General features: G+C 36.1%; 1 protein-coding gene and 1 non-coding gene across 2 annotated transcripts in view; both read left to right on the top strand.

Moving 5' to 3' along the window:
• Nucleotides 1–13,451, top strand: part of ITGBL1 (integrin subunit beta like 1) — a 211,825-nt gene that overhangs the window by 64,951 nt on the left and 133,423 nt on the right. The gene's annotated exons all lie outside the window — the stretch shown is intronic.
• Nucleotides 13,040–13,146, top strand: LOC131814175 (U6 spliceosomal RNA). Its single transcript, XR_009347176.1, has one exon. It is a non-coding gene; the product is annotated as a U6 spliceosomal RNA (small nuclear RNA).

Here is a 13,451-nt window from a genome sequence, read left to right as displayed (position 1 = left end):
CCTGTTATAGGGCCTGGTATATAATAGGTACTCAGTGAAAGTTAGCATTCTCCTTTCTTACCCTTTTTTTTTTTTTACCTTTTCTGCCTCATGAATATTTCTAAATAAATTGATATAAACCCTCTATTATTTTCCTATATGGTCATTCACTAGCAAAATCTTCTTAAACACAGAGGATGACTTCTGGTCACATTAACTTATTGTAATCTCATGTTAAGAGTTCCCTAAAAATTGCTTAGGACAAATGATATTTGTGCATATTTAAGAAACCAATGGCATTCAAACTTTTCATAAATAAAACTTTATCTCATCACTTATGAAGGTGGATTTTTTTTCTACGATGAACATAATCTAGATTTCCAGCACATTACTTCCTAAACCTGTTTTAGCATCTAGTGTTTTTCTCCCTACTGTGATTACGCATATTACTGGGATGGTGAGCATATAAAGATGACTGTTAAAATCGTATCTCCTTGTTGCATTCCATGATCAGTCTCCTGAAATATGTGACATTCATAATATTCTAGTCAAATTGACCATAAACCGCCCTGACTACAGAAAAATTATATCAGCTCTAACTGCTGGAAAGCACGTTTTGGAAGTCAGGGATTGGCTTTCCAGGCTGTTCTCTTTATTTGAAAAGAACAATAAGAACTGAAACAAATTTTGGCCAAGTAACAGGCAATATTTAAAATAGAATATGTATCTTAAGGGATAGAACTATATTAGATTAAAATAATTATATATATATAGCTTAATCTTTAGAGTTATGTGACATTTCAAGGAAAAGCTTCGAGTTGAGCCATTAGGACTAACAGTATGTGACAAAATGGGGATGTGGTTGCTATGGTGTGACTTTGGCAAAAATTAAGTTGAAATGGAAGAATTAATGTTGACAGCTGGGCAATTTATTTCATTCAGCATGCAGTAATGTGATAATCTCACTGAATTTCTAGATTCAAGGTTGATTCCATGATTCTAGTTAGACAAGACTATTGATTTTAAAACATATGTATTTTTCATATAAAACAGTAGTCTTTTTCTCCTTCCTGAGAGAATCAAAATTGTACTTTGGAGCACAAACTATTAAATTAGTATAATCAATTCCAGGCATTTTACCTTAGAGTGGTCTCTAAATGTAGTCTATATCTTCATTTGAAAAAGAAGTAAGAGATTCTATAAGATTGTTTGCATGAGGAGCAGTTGAGTTTTATTCATAATTATCTATAGTTGGTTAGTTGGAGCTTAATCAAAAAAGAATTATGCAACACTTTCATAAGGGTTGATTAATTCCATGTCAAACTTTGGTTACAGAGACAGAAACTATATTTGAACCATGCTTTAAAATCTCATATGAATTGAAGTGAATTATTAATATCTATGCAAACCATATACCGTAATTTTATCAGTGTTCAAATGAATAAGGGTTATTTGCAAGAGTCATTTGAAGGATAATTATGCTTTCAAGTATGTGAAGCAGGTTTTTGACCTAGACTTGAGTCCTTTAATTTATATTGATATAACTGAGGAAAGTTATAGTTACATGATTTGTAGGGGTAAAACTGGATTCATATTCTACTTCTATTGACAAGTGTTGCAAACCTGGACAGTAATTTTATGCAACCTTCCCCATTTATGTATTTGTCAAGCATTTTTTTAAAGGATTTTCTTTATTTATTTGACATAGAGAGATCACAAGTCGGCAGAGGGGCAGGCAGAGAGAGGGGGAAGCAGGCTCCCCACTGAGCAGAGAGCCCGATGCGGGGTTCGATCCCAGGACTCTGAGATCATGACCTGAGCCAAAGTCATAGGCTTAACCTACTGAGCCATCCAGGTACCCCTTGTCAAACATTATTTAGGGGCAATTACTATATGCCATAAAATTGGATAGGAACTAAAGATATAAAATTAAGATGATAGACAGAGTCCTAGTCCTAAAGAAGATAATTGTTTAGTGGGGAGAGAGCCATGTAAGGAGATAATTATGGGCTAGTGAAGTAATAGATATACGCATGGTATTATGGGAGCCTGGAAACTGTTCCTTTCCCAGTTGCAAGCTGGGGAGCTTGTCAAGCAGAAGGAAAGCATACACAATGCAAGGCAAGAAGTACTGACTTATTGGGGTGCCTGGGTGGCTCAGTGGGTTAAAGCCTCTGCCTTTGGCTCAGGTAATGATCCCAGGACCTGGGATCAAGCCCCGCATCGGGCTCTGCTCAGCGGGGAGCCTGCTTCCCTTCCTCTCTCTCTGCCTGCCTCTCTGCCTACTTGTAATCTCTGTCAAATAAATAAAAATCTTAAAAAAAAAAAAAAAGAAGTACTCACTTACAATTGTTGGCAGAAACAAAAATTGGCAGAAAACTTTATGGCCATACCTATTCAACTTACACATTCATGTAACATTTAGTTCATCAAATTTACCTTTAGAAATTAATAATAAAATATTTACACATATGTACTAAACAATATTCATAGAAACGTTTACTTATCTGGTGCCTTTCTGCATTATCTTTTCACAAATAATTATTCTAGGAAAAATCTCTTTCCTTCAGTGATGGATAGTAATTAAGAATTTAGCATATGAACTCTGAAAAAAATACAGGAAATAAATACAGAACGTGGACATAAAAAACACAACTAATAATAAATCAACACCTGAAAGACAATCGTACTACGGAGCTTATAATAAATGTGAATAATTGTTCATGTTGTGAAATTAAGAAGAAAGATTTCTTTATATGCAGCTAATGGATATATCACTTTTAGGCAACAAGAAGTCAAAGGAGAGATGCAGGTACTTAAGGATAAAATTACAATAAAATAGAGAATTTTTTTTAAGGATTTGACAAATGTTTATATAGTGTTTTATGATGCGACAGGAACTGTCTTCAGCACTTCACAGCTGTCATCTGTTTTACTCCGTGTAAAAGCCCTCTAAGGCAAATATTGTTTTTGTTCACATTTTACAGCTAAATATTCTGAGATACACATAAAGATTAAATAAGTTGCTCAAGTTCACACAATAGTAATTGAGTGGGGGCTTGTACACCAGCAGTACAGAGTTTGTGACTTCAAGCTTCCTGCCCTGCTGCCTCTGACAAAGTAAATGCACTGAGAGTGTGTGTATGTGGGGGATATAGGAAGAAGAAAAGCTCACAGGAAGGAATGTGGAGAAAAAAGTGTAGATGCTTCTCAGACCAATCAGGTACAAAGAAAATTAAGAAAACAATGAAAAATAACCAAGTGTTATACTAATATTAGAGAGAAAATAGTATATGAAGAAGGGTAACAGGAGACCTAGCATAGCCGTAATTGGTGTACCTATGGAAGAGAAAAAACACGGAATAGGATGCTTTTCAACGATATAACTCAGGAGTACTTTGTTGAAACTATGGGTGTGCACTTTAATCTGTAGTAAGGGAACAACGTGTCCCAAAAAAAATATGGATCAACCCACAGTAAAATATAATGTTGTAAAGTTATTGAGTTGAAAGATTAAAGAATCCTGAGGGAGAATCGGGCTAAATACAAACAAGTAAACAAAAATCAGCCTGTTCAGGCGTGTACATGTAACAAACATTGTTCAGATAAGTATACAAGACAGATATTTTCAAACAGGCAAGATATAGGGGAATGTATACTCATAGCATTTCTTGGAGATACTACCAGAGAAAAAATTTCTGTCAAAGAATAGATAAGAATCTTTAATAAGCACCTTTTCTAGGCATATAGATACAGTAGTGAACAAGATAAAACTTTCTTGGTTCTCACTGAGCCGAAGTTCTAGTTATGTAATAGTATAGGGAAAAATAAATCAAAGCAGAGGAATTCTGCAGTTTGCTCTTGAATGTTTACAGCCTTGATGATATTCAGCTGGTCTGTGCCGTTTAGATTATAACCATTATTAATATTCCCCAGCCGTTGGTGAAAAGATGTGGCTCCAAGTTTCCTAAGGTCCTCTGCCTATTTGTCCCTTGCAAGCCTTACCCCAGGACTTTCTGAGATCTGGGATGTGTCTGTTATCCAGTAACTGAAGAGTTAAAGCAGAGGCTGGCAGGGAGCCTCTGGGTTTGCCTGTATCCTGATGGGTTACTCCTAGTTGTTAGAAATTTCAAGTATTTCATCTGCTTATAGTCACATGATTGGTATTGACAACCACTGGAAACAAACCCGAAGTCCAGCAGCATATGAAAGATTAATTTTAAAAAGTAATCATGCAGTGACATATTAAGTCAAATTGAGTTAAATACAGCTGCATTGACAAAGTGGATGCCTCTTAAAAACATCATATTGAGTAAAAAGGTATGTTATGAAATAACCCATAATATTGAATGACAGTTGCTATAGTATGATTCTTATGATTCTTTTATAAAAATTAGAAAATATTTGAATTAAGCTATTGTTTATACATGCATATGAATGAAATAAAATTATAAAGGTAAGCAAGGAGGGGCACCAGGGTGGCTCAGTTGAGGTTGGGCATCTGCCTTTGCTCAGGTCATGATCTCAGGTTCTCTGTTCAGCGTGGAGTCTGCTTCTCCACCTTCCTCTGTGCTCCCTCTCCCTCAAATAAATAAAATATTTTAAAAAATAAAGAAAAGGAAGGAAATCAAACAAAATTCAAGGTAGTTAGTGCAGCTGGGCAGAATATAAGGGCTTCGGTACTCACTGTGAACTGATTCTTCACTATCTGGATGGTGGGTACGAAGTCTTTCATTTCATTGGTAGATGTTAAACTGTATGTGGGTCTTATACCCTTTGGTGTTTATGATACTGCATAACAGAACAGTTCACATAGCCAAAGCGGAAAAAATCTAAACATTTTAAGGGCCTAAAATCAAAGTAAGAAAAAGAACAATAAACTCAAAGAAGTAAATGTTAATCAATTAGAAAATAAAAATACTAGACAGAATAAAGAAAATCAAAATTAAGTTTTGAAAACTAGACAGTCTTACTGCACACTTAAAGAAAAACAAAAAATCAAACAGGTAAACTAATAACAAAAGAAACAAAATGGAAAACAACAAGCATAACCAAAATTACTGTTTAGTAAAGCAACAAAAATAAAGAGAAATATGTTATGCATGAAAATGCGTATATTAACTACAGAATTAGCATAGTTTAAAAAAATGTAATGAACAATGATTTTTCCAGAAAGATTGCAAATTCAGTTGAGTCTATCAATGTCTGGAAACATATGGTCTATTAATCGGATTTAAAAAAGACAGAAGGGGCGCCTGGGTGGCTCAGTGGGTTAAGCCGCTGCCTTCGGCTCAGGTCATGATCTCAGGGTCCTGGGATCGAGTCCCACATCGGGCTCTCTGCTCAGCAGGGAGCCTGCTTCCCTCTCTCTCTCTCTGCCTGCCTCTCTGTCTACTTGTGATTTCTCTCTGTCAAATAAATAAATAAAATCTTAAAAAAAAAAAGACAGAAAACTGCTCACTATCAGGAATGAGATGAGGATGTTCACAACATAGTTCTACTCAGTATTTTACTGAAGATGCCAGCAAGTGATGTAAGAATAATTGTATAAAAATTTGGAAGAAAATGTATTCTGAAATAATATAGAGTTAGGTGTTCTCTATAATTTCAACATAAAAATCAATCTAGATCAAATAAAACACAAAACAAGACCTTACTGATTATAAATTTTAAAAATCTCTCTTGAAAACTTTGCAAAAAAATGAAAATAACCCAAAACTTTAGACTACCAAGACTAATACTGTCAGAATTTTCATATGTATAACATATCTATTTATGTATCTTTTATGTACTTATCTGGTGATCTACCTTTTCTCAGAATTTGTTGCTAGTTTTTCCTTTTTCCTTATGTATTTTGTGAATATCTACTTTCCATATTTTTATAATTATCATGGTAACTAATGGGTTTGCCTTTTTGCTAGCTTTAATGAGCTCACTTTTTGTGTGACTGCTTTTTAATTTATTAATTCCTGTTTTCATCTTAAGTGGGTCCTTCATTATTCTTTCCTAAGAATTTTTATTTTACAACTTCTCTTTTAAAGTAAAAGCTTAATTTGTGTTCTTTTTTTGTTCATTCCATATTAAATATAACTGAAGCAGGTAAGTTCTCCCTTTAACATTTCTTTAGATGTACACAAAAGGATCGTATAGTGTAAAACAAAATAATCTCCGTGATACAGATTTTAAAGCCTTGATGAAAAAAATAACTAAATGTAAGAAAAAACAATTATTTTTCCTTTACCATCATTAATTTCAGATCATATATGTTTAAAACAAAACAAGACCAAATAACCACCTGAAAAAAAATTTATGCTGGTAAGTAGTAAGAGAAATATAATAGTTAATTAGTTGAAATTGACATTCTGTTTATATTATGCATTAGTGTGTATCTGTGAACTTATCCTAAATTAACCTTTAAACTTAGTGTGTTTAGTCCCTCTCTCCAAAATAAAATGATTTTGTTTATAAAAAATTATTTGTAAACCAATCAAAAGAAATTGAACTCATCTGCAGTTGACAGATGTCATAAAAAATATCTACTATAATTTTGAATACTCTGATTGACACGGGTTATTTGATAATATTCTGTTATATGTTGGCAAGGGTATCCTTACACATTTTTTTTTAAGACCCTATTTATTTATTTGACAGAGGCACAGCGAGAGAGGGAACACAAGCAGGGAAAGCAGGAGAGGGAGAAGTAGGCTCCCCGCCAAGCAGGGAGCCTGATGCAGGACTCGATCCCAGGACCCTGGGACCATGACCTGAGCCAAAGGTAGACGCTTAACAACTGAGCCACCCAGGAGCCCCTAGCCTCATGCATTGTTAATGAGAATGTATTTAATAATGTTTTGAGACAAATATGTCTATATACATTAACATTTCAGTGATATGCAATAGTCTTTCATCTGTAAGCTCCACTTAATAATTTATCCTACTGATCTATTCATACTTTTGCACAAAGATGCATATGTAAGGAAAAATACTTATGACATATGAATACTTACATACTTATGTAAGAATATGTATGTAAGAATATTTACATACATATGTAAGGAAGAATACTTATGACAACATTGTTTATATAAAAACAGCTGCATGCTCACCAATAAAGAATAGCTAAATTATTGTGGCTATATACAAAGGAATGTTATGCACCTGTTAGAAAGAATAAGGTAGGTATATATGGGCTAAGATACTAATACTGACCTATTGATACTAATGTCAATAGTTTCTGGGAGATAATTCTCCATGCATCTCTTCTATTTCTGTGTTTTTTTTTATTTACAGGGGTATTGAGTGCTTTTATTCCAAATTATCTTTTCATGGGTATTTGTACAGAGAGCAGTCTTGGAAGATAGACATGTCTCCTTCGGGAGCAAAGAGAACTATTTATAGATTAGTATAATAAAATAATGTCTCCTTGAGGGGCAAGTTCAAGTATGCTTACTACCCATTATGAAAGAGTCAGGATGCATCTCTCTGGTCTTCCTCTCTTCTAACACACTCTATTGTATGTACCAGCATCATCTGGCCCTCATTGGCCCTCATTGTGTTGTTCTGTGGGAACTGGGATTTAGTAAGTGATTCAAACTGATATTTCAGGTACTGCTATTAATGTGAGTAAGAGAGTTCTTTGACTCCGACCCACAAGTCTCATGTCTCCATGACATGAGTCGAGAATACGTGAAGTTGTAGCAGGCTAGTTGGTTAGTTTCAAATAGGATAAATACAATCTCAGCCCTACTTCACAGTTCTTGATAAAAGTTCTCCAAGATTTTAGGTGTAAAAATAATTAAAACTCAGAACAACGTAAATGTTATATTACTCATTTTAAGAAAACTGGTATGTATATGTAGCAGGATTCAACTTTACATTATTTATCTTGAATCTTGGATATTTAGATATGCAAAAGAAATATTGCTTATAATTCCTTTTCACTTTTCTCTAATATTCTTCGTGAGCCTTCCTCCTGTTTTCCAACTGCTCCCTGAATGACAGGGAAAAAAATAAAATAAAATAATAAAACATAGTTCAAGCCTGCTTGAAACTTAGTTTGATTCAGTAATGTAAAGACTATCAGGGTTAATTAACTCTCTTCTGAATAAATGCGCCATTGTTCTTTATTCCTCCTTTTTGCCTTATCTTTTGTCAGATGCATTGGGGAATATGGATTTTACTAATGTTGTATCTGTGGGCATAGGGAGGTGGAAGAGAAGGCAGAGAAGGACAAGACATGGGGGTGGGGAGAAGAGATCAAAGGATAGAGAAGCAACAGATAAGATAAAGACCTAAATGTTGATTGAATTAAGTAATAAAAAGGTTAGTAGTCATCTCAGAAAAACATCCGTAGAGTGGTGGGACTGAACTGAAATCTGAATGTGCAAGACAGTGAGTCTGGGAGAGAAAACTACCCTTTTGGAGATTGGAATAAGAAAGGGAGAAGGGACTGGAATAGAGATTAAAATTAGGGACATGTGTTTCAGAGAAGCTGTATTGATTACATGGTGTAAAGGAGAGTCATGTTCAATTTTACGGTATAAAGGGAAGGTGCTAATTACAGAAGCTGAGCTTGAAATAAAGTAGCGAAGGAAGTAGGGCTCCAGAGAACCAGAAGGCAAAGAAATCAAGGCTCCTTGAAAAGGATCGGACCTTGATGTGGCCTCTGGAGAGGGGCTGGAGAGAACGTGAAGCTGATGAATGTGGGGTCGGAGGAGAACAGGAAGTCTAGGGGTTTCACTCGTGCACCTGAGTTTGAGGGTAACCCAGGTAAGTGGGGACCTTGAGAGCTTGTTAAAAATTTGGAGGAATTATTTACAGACATTAACCAAGAATTTCCTCTTCTCTAAGTGAGGATGGTAATACTTGTTTTCTTTCTTTTTGTGCTATTTTGATAATAAAATGGGATAATATGAATTAAAGTGATTTTTCACTTAAGAGTTTACGGTATATTTGTTATTATGCACCACAGAATACTTTGGTAAAGGTATTTTCCAAAGCAAATATCTGTATGCCCATGCCAAAAGGAAGACAATATACATCATCTAGAATGATTAAAAATGAGATACTTTGGGGGCGCCTAAGTGTCTCATTCCGTTAAGCTTCTGTCTGACTCAGGTCATGAGGTTCTGGGATTAAGCCCCTGGTGTGCTCCCTGTTCAGCTCCCTCTGCTACTTTTCCTGCTTGTGCTCTTGCTCTCTCTCTCTCTCTCTCTGTGTCAAGTAAAAAATGGAATACTTTATAAATTTAACAATAGGTGAAGCTTATCTATCATGAATTATAATGACTGCAGACTTTCAGAATGGGGAATGCCATGGCTCATGAGTTAAGAACAGGGAAGGCATTTTGGACTGGGGTGGGTCAGCTTTGAATTTAATCATATCTTCACGTGAAGATATTCCTTTTCTTTGGAACAATGGTCCCCACTGTTTCCATGCTCTTTTCTACTTCTCTGGATGGCTTAGCTTTAAATGGTTTCGAAACATCTGCGTGAACTGGCTTTCACAGCAATCTTTCCTTCCCTTTTGAGCACCTCAGTGCACACCTCAGTACAATTTGCCCCTCCTCTACAATATCCATGATTTCTAGATGAGCTCTCTTTGTCAAATGAGCTGTGTCCAGTTTTTACTCCTTAAGAAATGAGGTAGGGATATCCCAACAGAGTTACAGAGTATTATATCCTCCCCCCTCCCCCCCAAAAAATGCTTACCCTATGGCTTTATATCCCATTTAATTTTTTTGTCTACTGATCTAGGTTTTTAAAGTTTTTTTTTTTTTTTTTTTTTTTTTTTTTTTTTTTAGGAACTCTGAAGTGACAGCTCATTTTAAAGTATTTCTTACCTTGTCCATGAAATGCTTTTCAAATTTTATAAAATGCTTCATGAGTTACTGAAGAGTTTTAAAAATAAATGGTAATGAGTTCAATTTGGTCTCCATGCCAACTACTGATATATATTTTCCTGGTGACTGATCTTTATATTGTAGACAGTGCATGATTTAATGTCCTTTTGCCTGCTTACAAGAGAATGATTTTGCTTTTTTTTTTTTTTCCAATTAAGTCAACCAAATTGTCAACAACTTTTATTAACTACGTACTTTATAACAGCTTAGAACAGAGGTACCCTGGGGAGTTACTGAGTTAATAGAAAAGGAAATCATTGCAATTAGTGGATTTACAGTAAAGTTAACTGAACATATAAATGTTAATTTTTGAACTGAGAAGGAAATAAAAAAATAAATTGTTGCCATCTGCTCCCCTTTAGTTGGATGAGGAGAAAATAACATTCCAAAGAATTACTTGATCATAACGTTTGGAGATTATGAGGTGATCATAGATAATCCTTCACTGAGCCCTTGCACAGACTTATTTAAGGAGCAATAAAAGAGTTCTTTATTAAAAAAAGACAGGTTTTATAAAAAGTGGACTTTACAAAAACTCTTTATAAAAGTTCAGACTTTTTCTAAAGTCTACTTCTTGGTCATAGTTTGGAAGCTTTGTTTAGGGGAGGATTTGCACAGTCCATAGGAATTTAGTAATGCAGTAGAGCTAACAGAGATGTGTGGTATTCTTTTCAGGTGAAGGAAGTGATTTTATTGTCTAGAAAACAGGTTTGGGGAATGGATTAGAATGATTAGAGAGCTAAGCCATGAAGAATCATTTGGCCTGTTTCTCAGTAATTGCCTAAGCAGTGTGTTTCACTAGGTGGGGAATTTCTACTGATTTTTTTCCTATTGATTTTAGACATAGGCAAAGAGAATTATATACTTCTGTTCAGAGGTTTTTGCCTTCTTTAACCTTTAGGTTGGTCCTGGGTACAGTAGGTACAACACTCAGGTAAACTCCAGCCATTATTTATGGAGACATCTCTGAAGTATATGGATTAAAATGTGCTGAATAGGTCAGTGGGTGGCAATTACCTTTTAAAACAATAAACCCAGACATGTAGAATGGTAAACCTTTATTTTTCCATCATTCTTCTAACAATACCTTGAACTTCTGTATTACTCTGTTAGGACTGTCATAACCAAGTACCACAAACTGGATGGTTTAGGCTACAGGCATTTTTTTGTCCCCCTGCTCTGGGGCTAGAAGTCTCAGATCAAGGTATCAGCAGAGTTATGTTATGAAGGGGAATCTGTTTTATCCCTCTCTCCTGGGCTTCCAGAGCTTTGTCGGCCATCTTTGATGATCCTCGGCTTATAGAAGCTTCATCCCGGTCTTAATCTCTGTCTTCATCTTCATGTGGTGTTCTCTGTGGCCAGATTGCCCATTTTTATAAGAACACTAGTCCCATTAAGTTAAGGACCCACCCTACTCCAGTAGGAGGGCATCTTAACTAATTACATCAGCAATGACTTTGTATCCAAATAAGACCACATTCTGAGGTACACTAGGGTTAGGATTTCCATGTGTGAATTTGTTGGAGGTGGGGAGAGATACTATTCAACCTGTAATAGCTCCCATGCTACCAAAGATAGAAACCTTATTTAATTTGATTCTGGGCATGCTCATTTATTTGGGGTTTCCTTGGAGTGGAGATAGAGGGTCTTTGGGGGTCAACTGCTCACGGCCCACAGGGCACCACCTCTGCCTTCTTATCCCCACTCATGTTCTGTTCTGTGGTTGCTGGCTTCTGTCTCGTCTGCCATTTACTACATCTGTGCTTCCCATTTGATCTCTGGTTGGCAGTTTTGTAATTCCATCTACTCATTTTTATCACAAGCACTTATTAGGTAGTAACCTTCCTTCTCCCCAAAATTGTGATTGCCATCCTGCCCCAAGCTGGGTCAGCAGGACAATTGGTGGCCTGTGTTAGGTACTTGCAGCTTTCACAGACATTTCTGTTCTGCTGAAGCTGTTCCAAGCTGGTCTAGAGAAAAATGTACAAGGCTTCTCCAGGGTTGTGCAGTGGGACCTCTACTCTGTTTCTCTGTGTCCCATACTTCACTCCCAGTGGAGGGGGCAGGGACAGAGATAGGGCCTTTCCTGGAGACCCTTTCATACCTCTACTCTGCACCTCCCACCCTGGCTCAGCATATAGCCCTCCAATGATAGTGTCCTCCCATTCAGATAACCAAGCATGGTCTACCTGGCTCTTCTAGACCCTCAGGCTGTAAAGGTGACTCTGTCTCCTTGGCCCTGTGTTTTATGAATATGAGTCAGGATTCTCACATCTCCTGAATGCCCCTCAAGGTCAAAACAATGTTCTTTAACATTATCACTTATAAGAGTATTGCTTCTAACAGATAATTTTTTTCTTTTTTAGAGTTTTGAGTGAAATACTACCTAAAGTGTAGAAGATAAAATTGATAGGATGTTTCCATGATCTAGCTTAAGAAATAAAATCTTTCTTCTATTTTTTCAAACCCATTGCTTAAAACTATTGTCTCAAAACTCTTGAACACATCTCAAAAAATTGAATTTACCCATATACGTGTGCTCTAGGGCCCTGTGTTACCCTTTCTCATGGGGGAGATGCACAGTTCCTTAATGGCTGTGAGAATAAGGGCACATGTAGAGTTTACTCTATAGACAATCAATAGAACTTGAGATGAAGAAACAACATTAACAGATGAAGAATATTATTAATTTTCATTAAAAATACATATACAAAACATTTGGGGAAAAAATCTCAATATTGTGAGGGATGCCGAATACAGTCTCATCATCCAGTGCTTCCATATTAAAAGAGAAAATTCAGAGTCTTTCTAAGTCTCATATATGTACTTATGTACACACATGAACACATATATGTATCAATAAGCACATACACATACATATACATGTCTCTCCACTGACCAGATTTCTGGGCACACGTATTTATGTACTGGGCAAGGAGGCAATGGTGGGTGTGGAACTTCTTTACTTCTTCAGTAAAGCTGAAGAGATTTCACTGGTCTCAGGTCTCCTGTTCTGGTCACAACATTCTGAGGTGATTCAGTTCATTTCAATTGACTAAGAGATATTGGTGGATGTTAAGTTTCTAAGGCCTGAGTGCCTTCTGTCATTTGGTATAATTGATCCTAAGAGACACTTCTGAATAAAAGACCCCAACAGGAGTGCTCACTTTGGCTGCACATATATTAAAATTGGAACGCTACAGAGAAGATTGGCATGGCCCTTGCACAAGGATGATATGCACATTCATGAAGCATTCCATATTTAAAAAAAAAATCTTTAAAAAAGAAAAAGAGGGGGTACCTGGGTGGCTTAGTGGGTTAAAGCCTCTGCCTTCAGCTCGGGTCATGATCCCAGGGTCTTGGAATCGGGCCCCACATCGGGCTCTGCTCAGCAGGGAGCCTGCTTCCTCCTCTCTCTCTCTCTCTCTGCCTACTTGTGATCTCTGTCTGTCAAATAAATAAATAAAATCTTAAAAAAAAAAAAAAAAGACCCCAACAGGGGACAAAAGACCAAGGCAGAAACTAAGGGAAGTGAGGCCATGATTATTATTATTATTATTACTTATTTTTT

The sequence above is a fragment of the Mustela lutreola genome, chromosome 13 (genome assembly GCF_030435805.1).
Source record: "Mustela lutreola isolate mMusLut2 chromosome 13, mMusLut2.pri, whole genome shotgun sequence".
Taxonomy (NCBI): Eukaryota; Metazoa; Chordata; class Mammalia; order Carnivora; family Mustelidae; genus Mustela; species Mustela lutreola.
This window is presented reverse-complemented; position numbering and strand designations above follow the sequence as displayed.